Source organism: Hibiscus syriacus, unplaced genomic scaffold, assembly GCF_006381635.1.
Source record: "Hibiscus syriacus cultivar Baekdansim isolate YM2019G1 unplaced genomic scaffold, ASM638163v2 tig00016065_pilon, whole genome shotgun sequence".
Classification (NCBI taxonomy): domain Eukaryota; kingdom Viridiplantae; phylum Streptophyta; class Magnoliopsida; order Malvales; family Malvaceae; genus Hibiscus; species Hibiscus syriacus.
The window spans coordinates 346,382-369,517 of record NW_024062380.1 but is presented as its reverse complement, the minus strand read 5'-3'; positions in this window follow the sequence as shown (position 1 = coordinate 369,517).

Here is a 23,136-nt window from a genome sequence, read left to right as displayed (position 1 = left end):
CCAAACACAAGGACCTTAACCATACTAGGTGATGGATCTTACAATTCTGACTCTGATGACGACATCGCCGACATTCCAGCACATGCCGAAGCCAAAGAAGATAGTGATGACTATGGAAGCGATGAGTACAATGGCACAATCTTGGTGATCCGTCATACATTGAACATCCAAGCATCCGACGAGTCTGACATACAACGTTCCAACATCTTCCACACACGCTGCCTAATCAAGGAACAACCATTCTCCATCATCATTGATAATGGTAGTTGTGTCAACGTCATTAGCTCCAATGTTGTTGAATCACTCAAACTTCCTTGCCAACGACATCCGAAACCTTATTGCTTACAATGGCTTAATGAGAGTGCCGAGATGAAGGTGGTTAAATAATGCCTCGTTAATATCAAGGTGGGAAAGTATTGTGACGACGTATGGTGTGATGTAATTCCGATGCAAGCATCCCACATTCTCTTAGGATGACCTTGGCAATACGACAATGACGTCACATATTATGGTCGAAAGAACATTTACACAATTCCAATAAAAGGTAAACCGTTCCGACTTAACCCCCTACCCCCCAAAGAGATTCTCATAGATCAACAACGAATTCTCAAGGAAACAGGGAATTTGAAACAAAAGGCAAAAGAGGTCATAACCGATAAAAGCCAAAAAAATGACCCACGGGTGGTGAGTGAACCTCAATGTGAAAATAAAAGAGTGTCTCAAAACATTTATGCGAGTGCAAAAGACATGAGAGATACCCTTTTTCAAAATAGGCCGTGCATTCTAGTCCGTTTCAAGGACTCCATTTTATCAACTATCACTAACATCACATATTTGCCTAGTGTGTTTTCTTCTCTATTACATGAGTTTCAAGATGTCTTAAGCAACTCACCGGATGGTTTACCACCTACAAGAGGAATCGAACATCAAATCGAATTCATCCCTGGATCAACCATACCAAACAGCCCCGCTTACCGATGCAATCCTGAGGAAACGAAGGAATTGGAACGACAAATAGATTCATTATTACAAAAAGGACACATCCGTGAGAGTCTTAGTCCTTGTGCAGTTCCCGTCATTCTAGTTCCAAAGAAATATGGCACATTCCGAATGTGTGTAGATTGTCGACCTATCAATCGGATAACAATCAAGTATAGGCATCCTATTCCACGCCCAGATGATATGTTGGATGAACTACATGGTGCAAGTATCTTCACCAAAATTGACTTGAAGAGTGGTTACCATCAAATTCGAATGAAAGAAGGTGACGAATGGAAAACAACATTCAAGACAAAGTTCGGCTTGTATGAATGGCTTGTTATGCCCTTTGGACTCACAAACGCTCCAAGCACCTTCATGAGATTAATGAATCACGTTCTTAAGGAGTTTATAGGTAAATTTGTTGTCGTTTACTTTGATGACATTCTTATATACTCATCTTCTTTTGATTCTCATGTCATTCACGTTCGAATGGTTCTCGAAGTTCTTCGACGAGAACATTTATATGCTAACATGGATAAGTGTGTGTTTTGCAGTGATAAGCTTATGTTTTTAGGCTTTATAGTTAGTGTACAGGGTATTCATGTAGATAAAGAGAAGGTCAAGACAATTCAAGAATGGCCCATGCCTACTTCCATCACCGAGGTAAGATCTTTTCATGGTTTGGCAAGTTTCTACCGTCGCTTTGTCAAAGATTTCTCAACCATTGCTGCACCATTAACCGAGATCATCAAAAAGTCAGTTGAATTCAAATGGGGACCACTACAACAAAAAGCTTTTGAACTTCTTAAAGATAAGTTATGTTCTGCCCCTATTCTTTGTCTTCCCAATTTTTCTAACACCTTTGAGCTAGAATGTGATGCTTCAGGCATAGGCATTGGTGCCGTCCTCATGCAAGAAAGACAACCTATCGCTTACTTTAGTGAGAAGTTAAATGGTGCACAATTGAACTACTCTACCTACGACAAGGAACTTCTTGCACTCGTCCGAGCACTCGAAGTGTGGCAACACTATCTTCTCCCTAAAGAGGTTGTCATTCACACGAACCATGAATCACTCAAATGGTTAAATGGACAAGGTAAGTTAAACAAATGACATGCTCGATGGGTTGAGTTCATTGAATCTTTTCCTTACATCATCAAATACAAACAAGGGAAAGATAACATCGTAGCTAATGCATTATCCTGACGATACACACTTATCACTCGAATGCATGCTACTGTTCTGGGTTTTGCACATATCAAAGAACTTTATCCTAACGATCCAGATTTTTCTGAGATTTATAAACAATGTGTAAAAGGTGCTTTTAACAAGTTTTATCTTGTAGATGGCTTTCTTTTTCGCATGAACAGGTTGTGTATACCACAAAGCTCTTTGCGAGAATTCTTGGTTCACGAGTCACATGCCGGAGGACTTATGGGACACTTCGGTATTCACAAAACACTTGATATGGTCATGGAACACTTCTTTTGGCCGCACATGCGTAAAACAGTGGAAAAGATTTATGCATCACGTGCAAACAAGCAAATTCAAAGGTAAATACTAATGGTTTGTATACGCCTTTACCAATTTCTTCTTCTCCTTGGATCGATTTATCGATGGATTTTATACTTGGCTTACCTCGCACTAAGAAAGGACGAGATAGTATTTTTGTGGTTGTGGAAAGATTCTCAAAGATGGCACACTTTATTCCTTGCCATAAAACGGATGATGCCACACATATTGCTAATTTATTCTTTTGAGAAATAGTCCGCCTTCATGGCATTCCTCGCACCATTGTGTCCGATCGTGACACTAAGTTCATAAGCCACTTTTGGAAGGTATTATGGGGTAAGATTGGCACAAAACTTCTCTATTCCACTTCTTGTCATCCTCAAACCGATGGACAAACCGAAGTAATAAATCAGATTCTAGGATCTTTGCTAAGAACTGTGGTAGGTAAGAATACCCGTAATTGGGAAGAATGTTTACCTTTTGTTTAGTTTTCTTATAATCGATCCATTCACTCCACAACTGATTATTCTCCATTCGAAATAGTTTATGGTTTTAACCCACTAACTACTTTGGATCTTATTCCCTTACCTTTAGATCAGGTTGCCAGTTTAGATGGTGAAAAGAAGGCTGCCCTTATCAAAGACATTCACGCCAAAGCCAAACTCAATATGGAGAAAACCTACGAGGCAATCGCAAATCGAGTTAACAAGGGCCGACGACATGTCACCTTTGAACCAGGAGATTGGGTATGGGTTCACATGAGAAAAGAAAGGTTCCCGTCACAAAGGAAATCCAAGCTAGACCCACAAGGCGATTGCCCATTCCATGTTCTTGAATGAATCAATGACAACAACTACCGCATTGATCTTCCCGGTGAGTATAACGTGAGTGCATCCTTTAATGTTTCTGACTTATCTCCTTTTGATATTTCAGATTCGAGGACGAATCCTTTTAAGGAAGGGGGAGATGATACATGCACCACATGCCCTAAAGCTAAGGATGATGAATTTACTATACCACTTGGCCCTATCACATGAGGCCGGGCCAAACTTCTTAAAGACAAGCTTCAAATCACATTTCAAGCATTCATCCGAAAGGGTCTAATAGCAGCATATTTACAACAACTTTTTGAAGGGGATCCAGTTGTTATCCGGTCGACATGTCTCTGGAGATACAACCGTCTATCTCTTATCTTTCCAACGGTTCTTGAATCGCATCAATCCGATATCGGGAACTCAAGATATGGTCATTTTACTGAAGACGGTGCATGCAGGAAATCCTATACGGGATTAATACGTTATTTTGTAAATATTACGAATTTTCAATATTTATATTGATTATTTGTAATATAATTTAATATAGGATGAATAATTATCTTTTAGGATCAGATTTATTATTTTATTAGGAATTAAGGTTGGGTTAAAACAATATTTTTAGTTATTATTATTTTATTAGGAATTAGAGTTAAAACATGTTTAGTTTATTAATATTTTATTCTTTAGTTATTTAGGACCTTTAGAATTCAGCCCCTATATAAAGGAGGCTTCATTCAACTTTTTAAATCAGATTTCTTTGATCAATAATACAACAAGAGTTTGTTTTTGCAAGTGCTGATTGCCTTGTGCCTTCGAAGCTTCTTCTCCTGGAGTTCTTTCAAGTTCTTGTGAGGGAGATTAATCTTCACACTCCAATTTGCCTTTTCATCGCGACTAGGAGGGTTGGTTAGAGCCATATTATCGTGTTTGCCTTTTCATTACGACTAGGAGGGCTCGATAGGACATTATCCATCGATTTTTCACATTCATCCACGCCATCAATCATCTTTACCGTTCACTTTCATAAGGGAGATCTTTGATTTCTTGGTTATTTTCTCTATTTTTAATTCCTTTATCTTTTGTTTATCTTATTTTAATCTTGTTTCTTTTCTTGTTTCCAGCACTAAAAGAAACCCTAAAGAACCCTAGCTATTGCCGCCACCTTCCTCATTCATTCCTTATTGTTCTTCATCGAGTCTAGAGCTTTTCTAGGTTTGATTCTTCAACAAGAGCAACGTTCATCAATTCGTCGCCGCTTCCCTATCAAAAGATGTTGCTTCGAACGATCATAACTTTTGGCATTCTAAAAGACACATTCTTTGGTTTTCCATGAGTCATGTCCTTTGATTGAGGAATTATAGCCTTTGGCAAATCAAAATATAAGTCTTTTAAACTTCCATGGATCATGTCTCTTGGTTTCTCCAATTGAAAAAGTGTGCCTTTTAGATTGTCCTGTAAATCAAAGAAAAATTCTACAATTTCATGGAGAGAATAATCATCCTTGATCTTTTGTCTCGTCCATAGGCATTCTCGAATAAACTTGTCATAAAAAATTGATAAGATAATACCATAGACATGAATCGATTTGCTGCAAAATAAATCAAAACATGTAAATGAAAAACTATTGACAAGATGAATAGAAATATCAAACCAGGGTGGATGTTTAATGGGCGTTGGTTTCTTAATGATGGAAAACTCCATCGGTTGCTGAATTCTCTTCCATATTTGTAATGAACTTGGAGCTTCGATGATCATAACTTTTGGCACTTCAAGTGACATATCTTTTTGAACTTCAAGTGGCATAACTTTTGGAACATCAAAGGACATGTCTTGTGGAACACCGAAGGTCACACCTATTGGTTCTTCAAAAGACATGTTTCTTGAATCATCACCTCGAAGTGATATGTCTCTTGGATTAACATGCAAAACAATATGAAGAATAGATGAAAGAGTAAGGTTAGTTAAAATATGTTCTTCATTCTCCTCTTTATCTCCAAATTCGTCACTTTCAACTCTCTCATTTTCAACTATAACGTCTTCTTCATCCACTCTTTGATTCTCATAATTTTCAATGTTTTTGAATGATTCCATTCTTTTCTTCAAATGGTACTGGTCTTCATTCAGTTGACTAGGAGAAAGTGGCGTCAAAGTGAATTTCTTACCATTATGGGTTATAGCATATCTTCTTGTAAACCCGTCATGGATTGCTCGTTTGTCAAATTGACACGGCCTTCCCAAAAGTATATGTCCACCATCCATTGGTATAACATCACAAAGAACTTCATCTTGGTATTTGCCAATTGAAAACGGGATGACAACTTGCTTTGTGACTTCTAACTCTTCATCTTCATTTAATCCTTGCAAAACATATGGGCTGGGATGTTTGAATATTGTAAGTCCCAACTTCGTGACCATGTATGTGCTTGCAAGATTTGTACAACTTCCTCCGTCAATAGCTACAAGACACACTTTACCATCTACATGGCAACGAGTGTGAAAGGTGTTTGCCCTTTGTTGTTCCTCCTCCAATTTTTGGAAAGATGGAAGATCACAAGACATTGTTAGTATAAAATAAAGAAAATTAAAACCTTACCAGCACACTCGCAAAGCCTCACAATCTTCACTTCAAAGAAAAGATCAGATCGCTCCACTCAACACCCATGTTTACTCCCAGGAATATGACTTGGCTTTTGACAATTCCCCTTTTGATCTCACTCTCTCAATAGCCTTTTCCACTCAAATTTCTCTTGCTAAGTCCTTTGAGGAACTTACTCAAGATTATAACAAGTTAATTCCTTCCTTGTGTGCGTCGGCTGCAAATAGGTTAGGGTAGAAGAAATAGAAGATATGGATATGTATAAGAAAGGATTAAAAGGTATTAAAACAAAGAAATGGTTGAAGACAAGGAAAATGAAAGGATAGAAAAGGAAGAGGTGACTTACAATTCAAGAAACAACACTTACTGCAACCTTTCTCAAGAAACAATAAGGTTATCTTCTCTTAGTGTAGTTTGGCCTCTTTGATGTACTTGTAATGGTAGAGCACTTTTCCTTGGCTTGCTTTCTTTTTGAACTTCTCTTTTTCTTTTCTTTTATTCTTTTCTTCTTTTCTGATTTTTCTCTTCTATTGTATTTTTCTTTCTTTTTGCACTCCAATTCTGATGAAGGAGTCTTTTCTTCTGTTTTTCTTTTGCATTGCACGCTAATGACACTTTTTTTGTCAATTCAACTATGCTCTGATTACCGCTTGATGTAAGGCGAATCTACACGCTTTGATGGAAGAAAATAGATAGCCTAATTGTGTCCCGATCTAGGATTGACAAGTACTGATGTCCTTGAATTATAAGCTTGGGCTGCAAATAAGATAAGAAATAAATATGTTTAGTAATGGAAGGATAAATGGAATAATAGGATAAGAAATGAATTTAAAAGAATGGTATAGAGATGGCTGCGGAATTGATGGTCTTGTTGGTTGATGTTGATGGTGTTGATGGTGCAATGGAGATGGTGATGTTGTATCTCAAGCACGTCAAAGAGGAAACAATTCTAAGAAGCACAATCCCGTTTTTCACAAACTTGCTTGAGGGGTGGTGATAGTGTCTTCAACCAACTAGATATCACTCTAGGAATTTTGGAATCAAGATGGAAAGAATGACGCCACAAGTATATGAATTATACTTGCTTAATCGATAAAGTTCACAAAGAACTTTGAAGAGAAATAACTCACAAGAGTATCTTTTATATAAGAGATGAGATGCTTATAAATGAAATGCACTAGCCTATTTATAGTTTTTCAAAGGGTTTAGGCCGAATAGACACATGATGGTTCGGAAAAGGTTGAAATCCCTTTGAAAATACATGATTTTTGATGAAAATACATGATTTTAATGAAGCTACATGCTCTTGGCCGAATGGTTATGTGTTGGTTCGGCCCTAAGGATGATTTGAATGTATTTGGAAGTTATTTGGGTGCCAAAATGGAGAGGAAGGAGTCTTTGGCCGAATAGGCAGCATCCCTTGGTGTTTTGGCGCATATTTGATGTCACATGGAGTGCACATGCTTGAATGATGCACATGGCAGCCTACTTGAATGCACATGGGTCTTCTTGCAAGGCTTTAGTGAGGTTGCAACCATAGGATGATGTCTTGAAGTCCATGGGCAGACTAGAGATGAACTAGCTTCAAGGTAAGCTAAGTGAGCGTCTTGGTAGCTAACTAGGTGAGTTATAGCTTGATGAACTCAAGCTAGTTAGCTTTGGTCTTCTCAGCTCCTCAGCTACTCTCCCAGCTACTTCCAGCTACCTTTAATCCAATTTTCAACAATTTGGTTCAAAGCTCTCCTCCCACTAAGTTTAGCTACATGCTAGCTCCTCCAGCTAAGTTGAAGCTCCTTAAGTGATGAAATGAGCTGCCATAATGTTCAAGAGCTAGTGTGAGCTTCTATTCTTATCCTTTTAGCTAACCAAGCTACCATAATATGCCTTGCTTTGTGTTTCACCTATAGGAATTAACAAACAAACCAAGTAAGCAATGTGTGAGCTCATTTAAGATAACATGTATATAAGCTAGATAAAAGGCATAGGACGTTCATGAGCCTTAAGAAAACATATATAAGTTAGAAAATAGATGCATGCATGCAAATGAGCTAAAGAATCATGGATTTAAAGCTAGTGAGCTAATGTAAACATAACATGAGCTAGAATAACATGACATGAGTTAATGAATGAATGAATACATGTTGTCATGATATGTAAATGATATGCAAACATAATAAATGAATCTAAAACGTATGGAAACATAATATAAAGCTAAGTAGAGATGTAAAAAAATATGTTATGCAAGAAAATCATATATTATGCAAGTGAATGATAACATGTGATTATTCAAGCATAGTTTCAGGAGCAAAAGCATGCTTATAACATTATATGATGCATATAGAAGATAATAAAGGATAAAGTAAGGAAGAACTCCCTTAGAACCAACTTTGAATAACATCCACGGTGTGATCAAATCATGGAGAAAGTTGGAGCTAGACATGATCACATCAGAAGGTTGTTTGTAAATAAGGTTCTCTCTCAATTCTTTTTTGCTCACACATTGATTTTGAGTAACTCTTTTCTTCTCACATTTAGGTTCACTCGCCACCCATGGGTCATTATTCTTTTGGCTTTTGTAACTAGTGACCTCTTTATTTGTTGGTCATTCTTTCTCATTGTTAGGTTTGTCATCTCTTGGCTTTTTTAGAGAAGATTGAGTAGAAGATGAGGAAGGTTTTGAAGGATTACCTTCGTAAGAGGATGAAGTACCTTCGTAATGTTCTCTGAATCAGAATCTCCTTTGGATTTATGCTTCAATTATCATTGCTTTCTTTAGTGTATCTTCAAGGTTTTCGTACCCATGGAGGTCAAGAAGATCAGTGATGTTTGAGTTCAAGCCGATAACGAATCTTGACACGGTGACCTCTTCTTTTTCGGTTGTGGTAGCCCTATTGAGTAAGGACTGCATCTCCTTGTAGTAGTCTTTAACTAAACTTCTACCTTGTCGAAGTCGGTGTAGTTGTAGTTTAACTTCTCGGATATAATGTGTTGGTAGGAATCACTTCCTCATGGTTTGTTTGAGGTCGGTCCAAGAAGTGATCGTTGGAATTTGGAAGTTCTGGATCTTTTTCCTTGTTTACATCCACCAAGTTCGTGCATATCCTTTGAATTGCATGGTGATAAGGGGAACTTGTTTAGCTTGGGGGTAGTCATGGTATGCGAACATGATATAAACTTTTCCTCCCCAATCGATGTTCCTGTCCGGATCTTTGTCTCCTTTGAAAGACGGGATCATGAACTTTGGTTTTGCAAAGAGTTCGGGTGCTTGGTAACGTGGTTTTTCTCGCCTGGGTACCAAAAGTTCAGCATTGTTTATTCTTGGATTCTGGTTTGATAGATCTAGTTGTGGTTCTTGTCATTCTCTCACGGTATTGGAAAGTTCATCAAATCTTTCAACTTGAGTCATAAGTCGTGCAAGTGTGGCTAAGATAGCCGTAAATGTCTTGTTTTTATTGTCGCCCATCCTGAAATCATAACACTCGAAAGAAAATTTTAAAGTAAAATAAAAAAATAAAATTCAACAAAGTAATAAACCTCACAAGTCACTCCAAGAAAGTAACACAACAAGAGGAAAGTAAGCTGATCTTGTACTCTTTATAACTCACTTTACCAAGTAGTCTTTCACAATTCGTATCGGAGTTTGATTACTAGAAAAGGGGATAAGAAATACCAAAAAGCTCTAAGAGGCCAAACAAGGGTTAGACTCCAAGAGAATGAGAATGCAAAGAAGGAAGATGTATGCAAACTCGTTAGTCCTATTAACACAAGAAAGATAATGTGTTAGATAATGAAAAAGAATAATAAAAGGAAAAACAAAAGAACCTAAAGCACTAAGAGTCAAAGAAAAAAAAAACCAACCCAGAAACCTAGAAAACGCTGGATCAACTTGAGAAACGTTTTTGAGGGGGTTACTGGTGTCAAAAAATTTTGGAAAAATTCTTGAATGTCTTTTTATGCGTCAAGAAACCGCCTGTGAAATTTTAGAACCAAATACATTCAGTAGTATCCAGTAGACTCTGTTAAACAGTAAGTCCTCAAACAATCTATCTTTCTTGATTGCTTTGTTCAAAGGTGTTCTTGATCTCCAACTATTCTGTTTTTTAAATGATCTTGAATATATGAAGTTTCAATCTGGAAATTTTCACCACGAAATTGCTCCAGTATAATTTTCAAGAAATTTGACAAAATTTTAGAATGAATCTGCCGATGAAACTTGAATGATGTATTTGAAGGCTCTAATGAACTCCAATTGGGGTGAATTTTGTATTGGAGATTAATATTTGGATTAGTATGATATCTGGGGAAAATAAGACCTAAATACATTCGTTTGCAATTTTTTGAAATTTTGGCTTTTTTTTTTGTTTTTTTCCTTTTTCTATTTTTTGAAAAAAATAGCAAACTAACAAGACGGATTTGAATCTAAAAAAAAGAACCTGAAACGATGAATCTTTTGTGAACTAGCTCCGTTTGGGTACCTTGACGGTTTTGTGTGCAAGAACAAGAAAGATTGCTCGCCTCTTTCCCTCTTTCCAAGAGTCGGCCCAAATCTGATACCAATTGATAGGGAAGCGATGACGGGTTAATGAACATTGCTCTTATTGAAGAATCAAACCTAGAAAAGCTCTAGACTCGATGAAGAACAAAGGGGATGAATAGGGGAAGGTGGCGGCAGAAAGTAGGGTTCTTAGGGTTTCTTTTAGGTGTTGGAAACAAGGTAAGAAATAAGATTAGAACAAGATAAATAAAAGATAAAGAAATTTAAAATAAAGTAGGATAACCAAGAAATCAAAAGATCTCCCTTATGAAGGTGAACGGTAAAGATGATGATGGTGAGGATGGATTTGTGGAAAATAGATGGATAAGTGTCCTATCGAGCCCTCCTAGTTGCAATGAAAAGGAAAACATGATAATATGGCTCTAACCAACCCTCCTAGTCGCAATGAAAAGGAAAATTGGAGTGTGAAGATTAATCTCCCTCACATGAACTTGAAAAAACTCAAGGAGAAGAAGCTTCGAAGGCACAAGGCAATCAACACTTGCAAAAACGAACTCTCGTTATATTATTAATCAAAGAAATCTTGATTTAAAAAGTTGAATGAACCCTCCTTTATATAGGGGCTGAGTTATAAACGTCCTAAATAACTAAAGAATAAAATAATAATAAATTAAACATGTGTTAACTTTAATTCTTAATAAAATAATAATAACTAAAAATATTGTTTTAACCCAACCTTAATTCCTAATAAAATATTAAATCTGATCCTAAAAGATAATTTTTCTTCCTATATTAAATTATATTACAAATAATCAATATAATTATTGAAAATTCGTAATATTTACAAAATCACATATTAATCCCGTATAAGATTTCCTGCATGTACCGTCTTTAGTAAAATGGTCATATCTTGAGTTCCTAATATTGGATTTATTCAATTCAAGAACCGTTGCAAAGATAAGAGACAGAAGGTCGTATCTATAGAAGACATATTGACGAAATAATATCAGAATCCCATTCAAAAAGTCGTATCAAATCTGCTTCTGTTCTGATCTTCTTTTCCAATGCTTGAACGAGTGGATCATTTGGAAGAGTTATTACTTCTTCGTTTGATGTGAGTCTTGTGATTCATGTATCAATAATGTGTAAGGGCACAAAGATTAAAGTTGGTGTGACTTACCTACTTGAATGATTCAAAGAAACTCATGCATACCCTAATAGGCATAATGATCTTCATTCATACTTTTTTACACAATTGGATAAATCAATGACAAAAGCATTCGATTTGAAGACAAATCTCTCTAAAGAAGGGGGATGATGCGATAATACGAAGGACCAAACTTCTTCAACACATAATCACTTCATGGACGTTCTACCTTGCTAATTATAAGGGAGTCTTACCTTATTTTATTACTTATTTACTCATTTATGCTTTATATGTGTTATAACCATGCTTTGACATTCTAAACTATGCTTGAATATTCATATATTGTCCTATGTTTGCAACCTATATGATATTCATACATGTCACATCATTAATTAGCATGTTTCATGCATATATTACACATTCCTTACTTATGTTATCATATTGCATTATTATATTAGCCATGGAATAATGTGTTACATTAGAATGTTACTTATTACTTATTCATTACCTAGAGCATTGTCACTTATATACATTTTGTATTTAGCGCAAGGTACATTCAAGGCAATCCAATGGACAGTGTATGTCGGTCCGATTGATCATAACTTTTCAACATATTACAAGCATCTTTGGGTAATGAATTCTAATAAAATTTAATCCCCAATCTCTTATATTTCCAACGCACTTTGAATCGTATCAATATGATATTGGGAGCTCAAGATATTCACAGATTACAGAAGATAATGTAGGCTGGAAATAAATACGGGATTTGTAACCGTTAATCTCCTTCAAAGGACTTATGCATGGGAGGAATTAATGAAGACATGCATGGACGAGAAAATAATATTAAAATGAATTAGCACATTTGTGAGGAGGTGCAAGGATTCATTCAAATGCTTTTAAATTAATCAATTCACGCATATTCATGAAAGAATTCAAATAGTCATGTTCACACAAGGGGGAAGAATTTCAGCCAAGATTCATTCATGAAAATTCATCAATAGAAGACAAATCAACAATTTCACACAAGGTGGGATGAATTCGACCAAAGGATGCATTCCATTAAAAGATGAACATCCATTCATCAAATTCATTCTCCTAAGCCATGCTTTGTATCTATTTAAAGTATGAACATTCGTCCATGAATGTTCACTCAGTAAAGCTTGTATGTGTATCCTAGGAATACTTAGACCTATAAATAGTTTATCTTTCATTTTGTAAAGCAACCAAATTTGTTTATTCAAAACTTGTGAAATTTTCTCTCTTTCTAGTTCTTTAAGAACTATACGACTTATCAAGTGCTCGTGTGCTTGTGGCGTCACCTATCTTCTATCCACCTTGAAACTTGTGGTTCATATCTCTGTATAGGTAGTGGGTCAAATTCCTTTTCTACCACCCCTTAGAGAGATTTGTAAGGTTGGGTCTTTGCTCATTGCAGTACTGGTTCTTCCTTGTTCTTTCTAAGATACTATCCATCATGTTCTATTTACTTTCATAAACTCAACCGTAACCATACCATCATTCCACCATACAAATACTTTTCTAAGTTCTTTCAAACATATCATCATCTTCATTTATTCCGCTGTCATTTTTATCTTACCAACTTATTCATTCATACATAACCATTTTCTTTTAAGTCTTCTTATTTCAGGAACACTTGCTGGCTTCCTAAGTCCTACAATCAAAGTACAAGTCTTACCTAACCAAGTGGAGTAGGGCATGCTTGTATCATATGGTATCAGAGCTAAGGTAGAAGTAAGCAAGTTATGAAGTGTTGATTCAAAGAATCAAGCAAAACCAAACGAAAAAAATAAGTGTTATTCAAAAATCGTTAAAGAAATGTGCAAAAAGAAAGCAAAAGGAAAGACAAAATTAAAGCAAGAAATGAAAGAAAATCAAAGTTAAAAGCAAAGGTTGTTTTATACATCAACAAGTGCCAACAAGACTAAAGCTATTTTCAACACTTTGATCGTGGCTAGGGAAGGTTGTTAGTGTCTTGTAGTAAGAACCCCTTTCCTTCTATCAATTTCTTTCCTTTCTTCTTAAGCCAACATTTTACCATCTATTTGTTATTTTTTTCCTACCTAACATCATTTTCAGGAAAACGCCGAAACACTTCATTTGAAAATCTTGAGTTAGTTCTTTTAGAACTTAACAAGAGATAAACGAGTGGAAAAAGGAATAAAGAGCATGTGAGATCAGAAGAGGACAAAGAAGAAGCCATTGGAAGTCCTAGAGTGAAACACGAGTGCTTGAGTGGAGTGACATCATAATTTTTTTTGGAGTGTTACTGTGAGGTTTTATGAGAGCATTCTTGGTAAGGTCCTTTTACACATTTCTATTATTTATTTCACTAATATTTTTTTCAATGGAGAACGAACAACAAAGAATGAACACATTTCTATTATAGACAGTGGAAGTTTCTCAAATATTGCAAGCATTTACATGGTTGAGAAACATGGCTTGAAGACTACCAATCATCCGAGCCCTTACAAGTTGCAATGGCTAAAAGATGGAAGAGAGTTGAAGGTCACTAAACAAGTCATTATTCCATTATCAATCGGGAAATACCAAGATGAGGTCATTTTTGATGTAGTGGATATGAATACAAGTCATTTTCTATTAGGTTGACCAAGGCAATTCGAAAATAAGGCCATCCATTATGGGTTCATTCTCCAACGAGTATTCTTTCCAACATCAAGGAAGGAAAAACATATTGGTACATATGCTTCCAAGTCAATTCCATGAATGCCAAGTTATCATCTAATCACGTAAAGAATAATGGAATAAAAATAAAGCCATGAAGAAAGTTGAAAAGATTAAAATTGGGAGCAAAGGGGGAAGTACGTGTAGAAGAGAAAATGAAAAGATTGCAAGTGAGGTTGTGGTTAAAAGATATAGTGGAGTCGAACATGCACAAATCAAAGAAGAACATTATGAGAAAACCATGACATTTGGAGTTGAAAATGAGAGTCTGATTTTATGTGAGAATGCCATTGGAGTAATAAAAAAATGAGAGTAAGAGCATTGAGAGTGAAGATGAGTATGTTGTAAAACATGAGAGTGAGATTGAAGAGAGAATTCAAAAACAAACATGTTCATAAGAGACAAGAATATGAGGAGAAGTAAGTTTTACTTTCTACTAATCAATCTTTTCTTCCTATTCTTTCATTAGATTTGCAGATTAATCCAAAGGCCATACAATTGCAAATTGATGAATCACATTTGTTCATTGAAGTTACAAAGGTTGTACATTTGGTATTCCAAAGCATGTGCTCTTTGACATTCGAAGTACGCTCATTCTACATTCAAAGTTCAAACAACCTTATGAAAGGGAAGTTTTAACGAACCAAATTCCATTCATGAACCTTCATGAATCTTGTACGTTCATTCACATTGTTAATGATGTTTCATGTTCTAACTTATTTCTATTTTGCAGCACATTGAATCATTTACATGGAAGTATTCTTTCTTGTGATCATCAATTCAAGGAAAATAAATTAGCATTATCCAACTATTCAAGATTCATAATGTGGAAGGGTACAAAGATTAAAGTTGGCATGACTTACCTACTTGAAGGATTCAAAGAAACTCATGCATACCCTAATAGGTATAATTATCTTCATTCATCCTTTTTTACACAAATGGATCAATCAATGACAAATCCTTTGATTTGAGGACAAATCGCTCTAAAGGAGGGGGATGATGCGATCATACAAAGGACTAAACTTCTTCAACACATAATTACTTCATGGACGTTCTACCTTGCTTATTATAAGGGAGTCTAACCTTATTTTATTACTTATTTATTCATTTATCCTTTATATGTGTTATAATCATGTTTTGACATTCTAAACTATGCTTGAATATTCATATATTGTCCTATGTTTGCATCCTATATGATATTCATACATGTCACATCATTAATTAGCTTGTTCCATGCATATGTTACACATTCCTTACTTATGTTATCATATACATTGCATTATTATATTAGCCATGGAATATTGTGTTACATTAGAATGTTACTTATTACTTATTCATTAACTTGAGCATTGTAACTTATATACATTTTGTATTTAGTGCAAGGTACATTCAAGACAATCCAATGGACAGTGTACATCATTCAGATTGATCGTAACTTTTGAACACGTTACAAGCATCTTTGAGTAATGAATTCTCTTAATATTTAATCCCCTATCTCTTAGCTTTCTAACTCATTTTGAATCGCATCAATCCCATATTGGGAGCTCAAGATATTCCCAGATTACTGAAAACAGTGCAGGCTGGAAAAAAAATGGGGTTTGAAACCATTATTCTCCTTCAAAGGACTTATGCATGGGAAGAATTAATGAAGACATGCATGGATGAGAAAATATTATTAAAATGAATCAGAAAATTTGTGAGGAGGTGCAAGGATTCATTCAAAGGCTTTTAAGTTCATCCATTCATGCATATTCATGCAAGAAGTCAAATAGTCATGTTCATACAAGGGGGAATAATTTCAGGCAAGATACATTCATGAAAATTTATCAATAGAAGACAAATCAACAAGTTCACACAAGGTGGGATGAATTCAGCCAAAGAATGCATTCCATTAAAAGATGAACATCCATTCATCAAATTCATTATCCTAAGTCATGCTTTGTATCTACATAAAGTATGAACATTCATCCATGAATGTTCACTCAGTAAAGCTTGTATGTGTATCCTATGAATCCTTAGGCCTATAAATAGTTTAGCATTCATTTTGTAAAGCAACCAAATTTGTTTATTCAAAACTTGTGAGATTTTCTCTCTTTCTAGTTCTTTAAGAACTATATTAACTTATCAAGTACTCTTGTGCTTGTGGCGTCACCGATCTTCTATCCACCTTGATACTTGTGGTTCCTATCTGTTTATAGGTAGTGGGTCCAAGTCCTTTTCTACCACCCCTTAGAGAGATTTGTAAGGTTGTGTCTTTGCTCATTGTAGTACTGGTTATTCCTTGGTCTTTCTAAGATACTATCCATCATCTTCCATTTACTTTCATAAACTCAACTATAACCATACCATCATTCCACCATACAAATACTTGTCTAAATCCTTTATAACATGTCATCATCTTCATTTATTCTGCTTCCATTTTTATCTTACCAACTTATTCATTCATACATAACCATTTTCTTTTAAGTCTTCTTATTTCAGGAACACTTCTTGGCTTCCTATGTCCTACAATCAATGTGCAAGTCCTACAATCACTCCTAGTCGCAATGAAAAGGTAAACATGATAATACAACTCTAACCAACCTCCTAGTCACGATGAAAAGGCAAATTGGAGTGTGAAGATTAATCTCCCTCACAAGAACTTGAAAGAACTCCATTAGAATAAGCTTCGAAGGCACAAGGCTATCAGCACTTGCAAAACTGAACTCTCGTTGTATTATTAATCAAAGAAATTTGATTTACAAGTTGAATGAAGCCTCCTTTATATAGGGGCTGAGTTCTAAAGGTCCTAAATAACTAATGAATAAAATAATAACAAACTAAACATGTCTTGACTCTAATTCCTAATAAAATAATAATAATAACTAAAAATAATATTTTAACTCACCCTTAATTCCTAATAAAATAATAAATCTAATCCTAAAAGATAATGCCTTATCATATATTAAATTATATTGCAAATAATCAATATAATTATTGAAAATTCGTAATATTTACAAAATCACTTATTAATATCGTATAGGAATTTCTACATGCGCTCTATTCTGTAAAATAAATGTATCTTGAGTTCCCGATATCGGATTGATGCGATTCAAGAACCATTGGAAAGATAAGACATAGAGGGTTGTATCTCAAAAATACATGTCGACCGTATAACAACTGGATCCCCTTCAAAACGTTGTTGAAAATCTGCTGCTATTAGACCCTTACGGATGAATACTTCAACTGCGACTTGAAGCTTGTCTTTAAGAAGTTTGGTCTGGCCTCGTTTTATAGGGCCAAGTGGTAAAGTAAATTCATCATCCTTAGCTTTGGAGCATGTGGTGCATGTATCATCGCCCCCTTCCTTAAAAGGATTCATCCATGAATCTGAAATATAAAAATGAGATAAGTAAGAAATATTAAATGTTGCACTCACGTTATACTCACCAGGAAGATCAATGCGGTAGGCACTGTCATTGATTCGTTCAAGGACTTGGAATGGACCATCGCCTCGTGGGTCTAGCTTTGATTTCCTTTGTGTTGGAAACCTCTCTTTTCTCATGTGAACCCATACCCAATCTCCTAGTTCAAAGGTGACATGTCGTCAGCCCTTGTTAACTCGGTTTATAATTGCCTTGTAGGTTTTCTCTATCTTGAGTTTGGCTTTGGCATGAATGTCTTTAACAAGTGCAACCTTATTTTCACCATCTAAACTGGAAACCTGATCTAAAGGTAAGGGAATAACATCCAAAGTAGTTAATGGGTTAAAACCATAAACTATTTCGAATGGAGAATAACCTGTTGTGGGCTGAATGGATCGTTTATAAGCAAACTCAACAAAAGGTAAACATTCTTCCCAATTACGAGTATTCTTACCTACCACAGTTCTTAGCAAAGATCCTAGAATCTGATTTATTACTTCGGTTTTTCCATTGATTTGAGGATGACAAGAAGTGGAATAGAGAAGTTTTGTGCTAATCTTAACCCATAATACATTCCAAAAGTGGATTATGAACTTAGTGTCACGATCAGACACAATGGTGCGAGGAATACCATGAAGGTGGACTATTTCTCGAAAGAATAAATCAACAATATGTATGGCTTCATCCGTTTTATGGCAAGGAATAAAGTGTGCCATCTTTGAGAATCTGTCCACAACCACAAAAATAATATCTCATCCTTTCTTAGTACGGGGTAAGCCAAGTATAAAATTCATCGATAAATCGATCCAATGAGAAGAAGAAATCGGTAAAGGCATGTACATACCATTAGGATTTACCTTTGACTTTGCTTGTTTGCACGTGATGCATGATCCACAAATCTTTTCCAATGTTTTACGAATGTGTGGCCAAAATAAATGTTCTATGACCATATCGAGTGTTTTGTGAACGTCGAAGTGTCCCATGAGTCCTCCGGCATGTGATCTATGAACCAAGAACTCTTGCAAAGAGCCTTGTGGTATACACAACCTGTTCATGCGAAAAACAAAGCCATATACAAGATAAAACTTGTTAAAAGCACCTTTTACACATTGTGTATAAATCTCAGAAAAATCTGGATCGTTAGGATAAAGTTATTTGATATGTGCAAAACCCATAACAACATCATAAGTTTGTGCGATAAGTGTGTATCGTCGAGATAATGCATCAGCTATGATGTTATCTTTCCCTTGTTTGTATTTGATGATGTAAGGAAAAGATTCAATGAACTTAACCCATCGAGCATGTTGTTTGTTTAACTTACCTTGTCCATTTATTCATTTGAGTGATTCATGGTCCGTGTGAATGAAAAACTCTCTAGGGAGAAGTTCCTTGTATTAGGTAGAGTAGTTCAATTGTGCACCTTTTAACTTTTCACTAAAGTAAGCGATTGGTTATCTTTCTTGCATGAGGACGACACCAATGCCTATGCCTGAAGCATCACATTCTAGCTCAAAGGTGTTAGAAAAATTGGGAAGACGAAGAATAAGGGAAGAACATAACTTATCTTTTGGAAGTTCAAAAGCTTTTTATTGTAGTGGTGTCATTTGAATTCAACTGACTTTTTGATGATCTCGGTTAATGGTGCAGTAATGGTTGAGAAATCTTTAACAAAGTGACGGTAGAAACTTGCCAAATCATGAAAATATCTTACCTCTATGATGGAAGTAGGCGTGGACCATTCTTGAGTTGCCTTAACCTTCTCTTTATCTACACGGATACCCTGTACACTAACTATAAAGCCTAAACACATAAGCTTATCACTGTAAAACACACATTTATCCATGTTAGCATATAAATGTTCTCTTCGAAGAACTTCGAGAACCATTCGAATGTGAATGATATGAGAGTCAAGAGAAGATTGGTATATAAGAATGTCATCAAATTAAACGACAATAAATTTACCTATAAACTCCTTAAGAACGTGATTCATTAATCTCATAAAGGTGCTTGGAGCGTTTGTGAGTCCAAAGGGCATAACAATCCATTCATACAAGCCAAACTTTGTCTTGAATGTTGTTTTCCATTCGTCACCTTCTTTCATTCGAATTTGATGGTAACCACTCTTCAAGTCAATTTTGGTGAAGATACTTGCACTATGTAATTCATCCAACATATCATCTAGGCGTGGAATAGGATGCCTATGCTTGATTGTTATCCAATTGATAGGTCGGCAATCTACACACATTCGGAATGTGCCATCTTTCTTTGGAACTATGATGATGGGAACCGCACAAGGACTAAAACTCTCACGGATGTGTCCATTTTATAATAATAAATCTATTTGTTGTTCCAATTCATTCGTTTCCTCAGGTTTGCATCGGTAAGCCGGGTGGTTTGGTATGGCTGATCCAGGGATGAATTCGATTTGAATCGATTCCTCTTGTAGGGGGTAAACCATCCGGTGGGTTGCTTAAGACATCTTGAAAATCCTACAATATAGAAGAAAATACACTAGGCAAATCTGTGATGTTAGTGATAGTTGATAAAACGGAGTCCTTGAAATGAACTAGAATGCATGACCTATTTTGAAAAAGGGTCTCTCTCATGTCTTTTTCACTCGCATATATGTTTTGATAAACTCTTTTATTTTCACATTGAGGGTCACTCACCACCCGTGGGTTATTTGTTTGGCTTTTATCGGTTGTGACCTCTTTTGCCTTTTTGTTTCAAGTTCCTTATCTCCTTGGGAATTCGTTGTTGATCTATGAGAATCTCTTTGGGGGTAGAGGGTTAAGTCAGAATGGTTTACCTTTTATTAGAATTTTATATGTGTTCTTTCAGCAATAATATGTCACGTCATTTTCGTATTGCCAAGGACGTCATAGGAGGATGTGGGATGCTTGCATCAGAATTACATCACACCATACGTCGTCACAATACTTTCCCATCGTTAAGCCATTGTAAGCAATAAGGTTTCAGATGTCGTTGGTAGGGAAGTTTGAGTGATTCAACAACGTTGGAGCTAATGACGTTGACACAACTACCATTATAAATGATGATGGAGAATGGTGGTTCCTTGATTAGGCAGTGTGTGTGGAAGATGTTGGAACGTTGTATGTCAGACTCGTCGGATACTTGGATGTTCAAGGTATTACAGATCACCAAGATTGTGCCACTCATCGCTTCCATAGTCATCACTCTTTTCTCTGGCTTTGGCATGTGCTGGAATATCAGGGATGTCATCATCGGAGTCAGGATTGTAAGATCTATCACCTAGTATGGTTAGGGTCCTCGTGTTTGGATAATTATGGCTGATATGACGTCTTCCTAAGCATTTAAAACACTTGATGTCTCTTGCTCGGGTATCGTCGTGTCATTCATTATTAGTCGTTGTTTCTCCTTGTCGATTTTGTCATCTCTGGACTTTTTTTGAGATGATGGAGTAGAAGATGAGGAATGATTTGAAGGATTACCTTGGTGAGATAATGAAGTACCTTGGTATTATTCTCTGAATCAGAATCTCTTTTGGATTTGTGCTTCGATTGACATTGCTTTCTTTAGTGTATCTTTAATGTTTTCATACCCATTGAGATCAAGAAGATCAGTGATGTTTGAGTTTAAGTTGACGATGAATCTTGACATGGTGTCCTCTTCTCCTTCGGTTCTGTTAGCCCTATTAAGTAAGGATTGCATCTCCTTGGAGTAATCTTCAACTGAACTTCTACCTTGTCGAAGTTGGTGTAGTGGTTTAACTTCTCGTGCATAACGTGTTGGTAGGAATCGATTCCTCAAGTCGTGTTTGAGTTCAGTCCAAGAAGTGATTGGTTGAATTTGGAAGTTTTCAATATTTTTCCTTGTTTGCATCCACCAAGTGTGAGCATATCCTTCGAATTCCAAGGTGACGAGGGGAACTTGTTCAGCTTGGGGGCACTCATGGTATGCGAATATGAGATCATCTTTTTCTTCGCAATCGTTGTACTTGTACGGATCATAGTCTCCTTCAAAATATGGGATCGAGAACTTTGGTTTTGCAAAGAGTTTAGGTTCTTGAAAACATGGTTGTTGTCGCCTGGAGGCCAAAAGTTCAGCATTGTTTGGCCTTGGATTCTGGTTTGGTAGTTCTCCAACGTCAATGTTAAGTTGATTAAATAAAGTTTTGAGTTGTTCAAGTACGGCTAAGATAGCCATAAGTGTCTCATTGTTATTTTCGTCCATCCTGCAATTATAACACTCAAAAGAAGATTTTAAAGTAGAATAAAAATAAAATAAAGTAAATTAAACAAAGCAATAAACCTGACAAGTCATTCCAAGAAAGTAACACAACGAGAGGCAAGTAAGCTGATCTTGTACTCTTTAAAACTCACTTTTCCAAGTAGTTTTCCACAGTTCGTATCGGAGTTTGATTACTAGGAAAGGCGATAAGAAAAACCTAAAAGCTCTAAGAGGTCAAACAAGGGTTAGACTCCAAGAGAATGAGAAAGCAAAGAAGGAAGAAGTTTGGAAACTCTTTATTCCTACTAACACAAGAAAGATAATGTGTTAGATAACGCAAAAGAACAATAAAAAGGAAAAACAAAAGAACCTAAAGCACTAAGAGTCAAAGAAAAAAAGAACCAACCCATAAACCTAGAAAACGCATGATATACTTGAGCAACATTTTTGAGGGGGTTACCGATGTCCAAAAATTTTGAAAAAATTCTTGAATGTCTTTTGATGCATAAAGAAAGCACCTGTAAATTTCATAACCAAATACCTTTAGTAGTATCCAGTAGATTCTGTTGAATGGTGAGTCCTTAAACAATATGTTTTCTTGATCGCTTTGTTCGAAGGTGTTCTTGATTTCCAAGAATTCTGATTTTTTGTTTAAATGGTCTTAAAAATATTAAGTTTCATCTGGAAATTTTCACCACAAAATCTTTCCTGTCGAAATTTCAAGAAATTCAACAAGATTCTAGACTGAATTTGCCGATGAAACTTGAATGACGTATTTGAAGGCTCTAATGAACTCTTATTGAGGTGAATTTTGGACTAGAGATTACTATTAGGATGATGAATATGAGGTCTGGTGAAAATAAGCTCTAAATTCATTCGTTTGCAATTTTTTTGAAATTTTGGATTTTTTTGTTTTGCCTTTTTTTTGAAAAAACTGAAAACTAACAAGAAGGATTTGAATCTAAATTAAAATTAAATAAAAAGAACCTGAAATGTTGACTCTTTTGTGAACTAGCTCCGTTGGGGTACCTTGACGATTTTGTGTGCAAGAACAAGCAAGGTTGCTTGCTTCTTTCCAAGCATCAGCCCAAATATGATACCAATTGATAGGGAAGCAGTGGCGGGTTAATGAACATTTCTCTTGTTGAAGAATCAAACCTAGAAAGCTCTAGACTCGATGAAGAACAATGAAGAATGAATAGGGGAAGTGGCGGTAACAAGTAGGGTTCTTAGGGTTTATTTTAGGTGTTGGAAACAAGGTAAGAAACAAG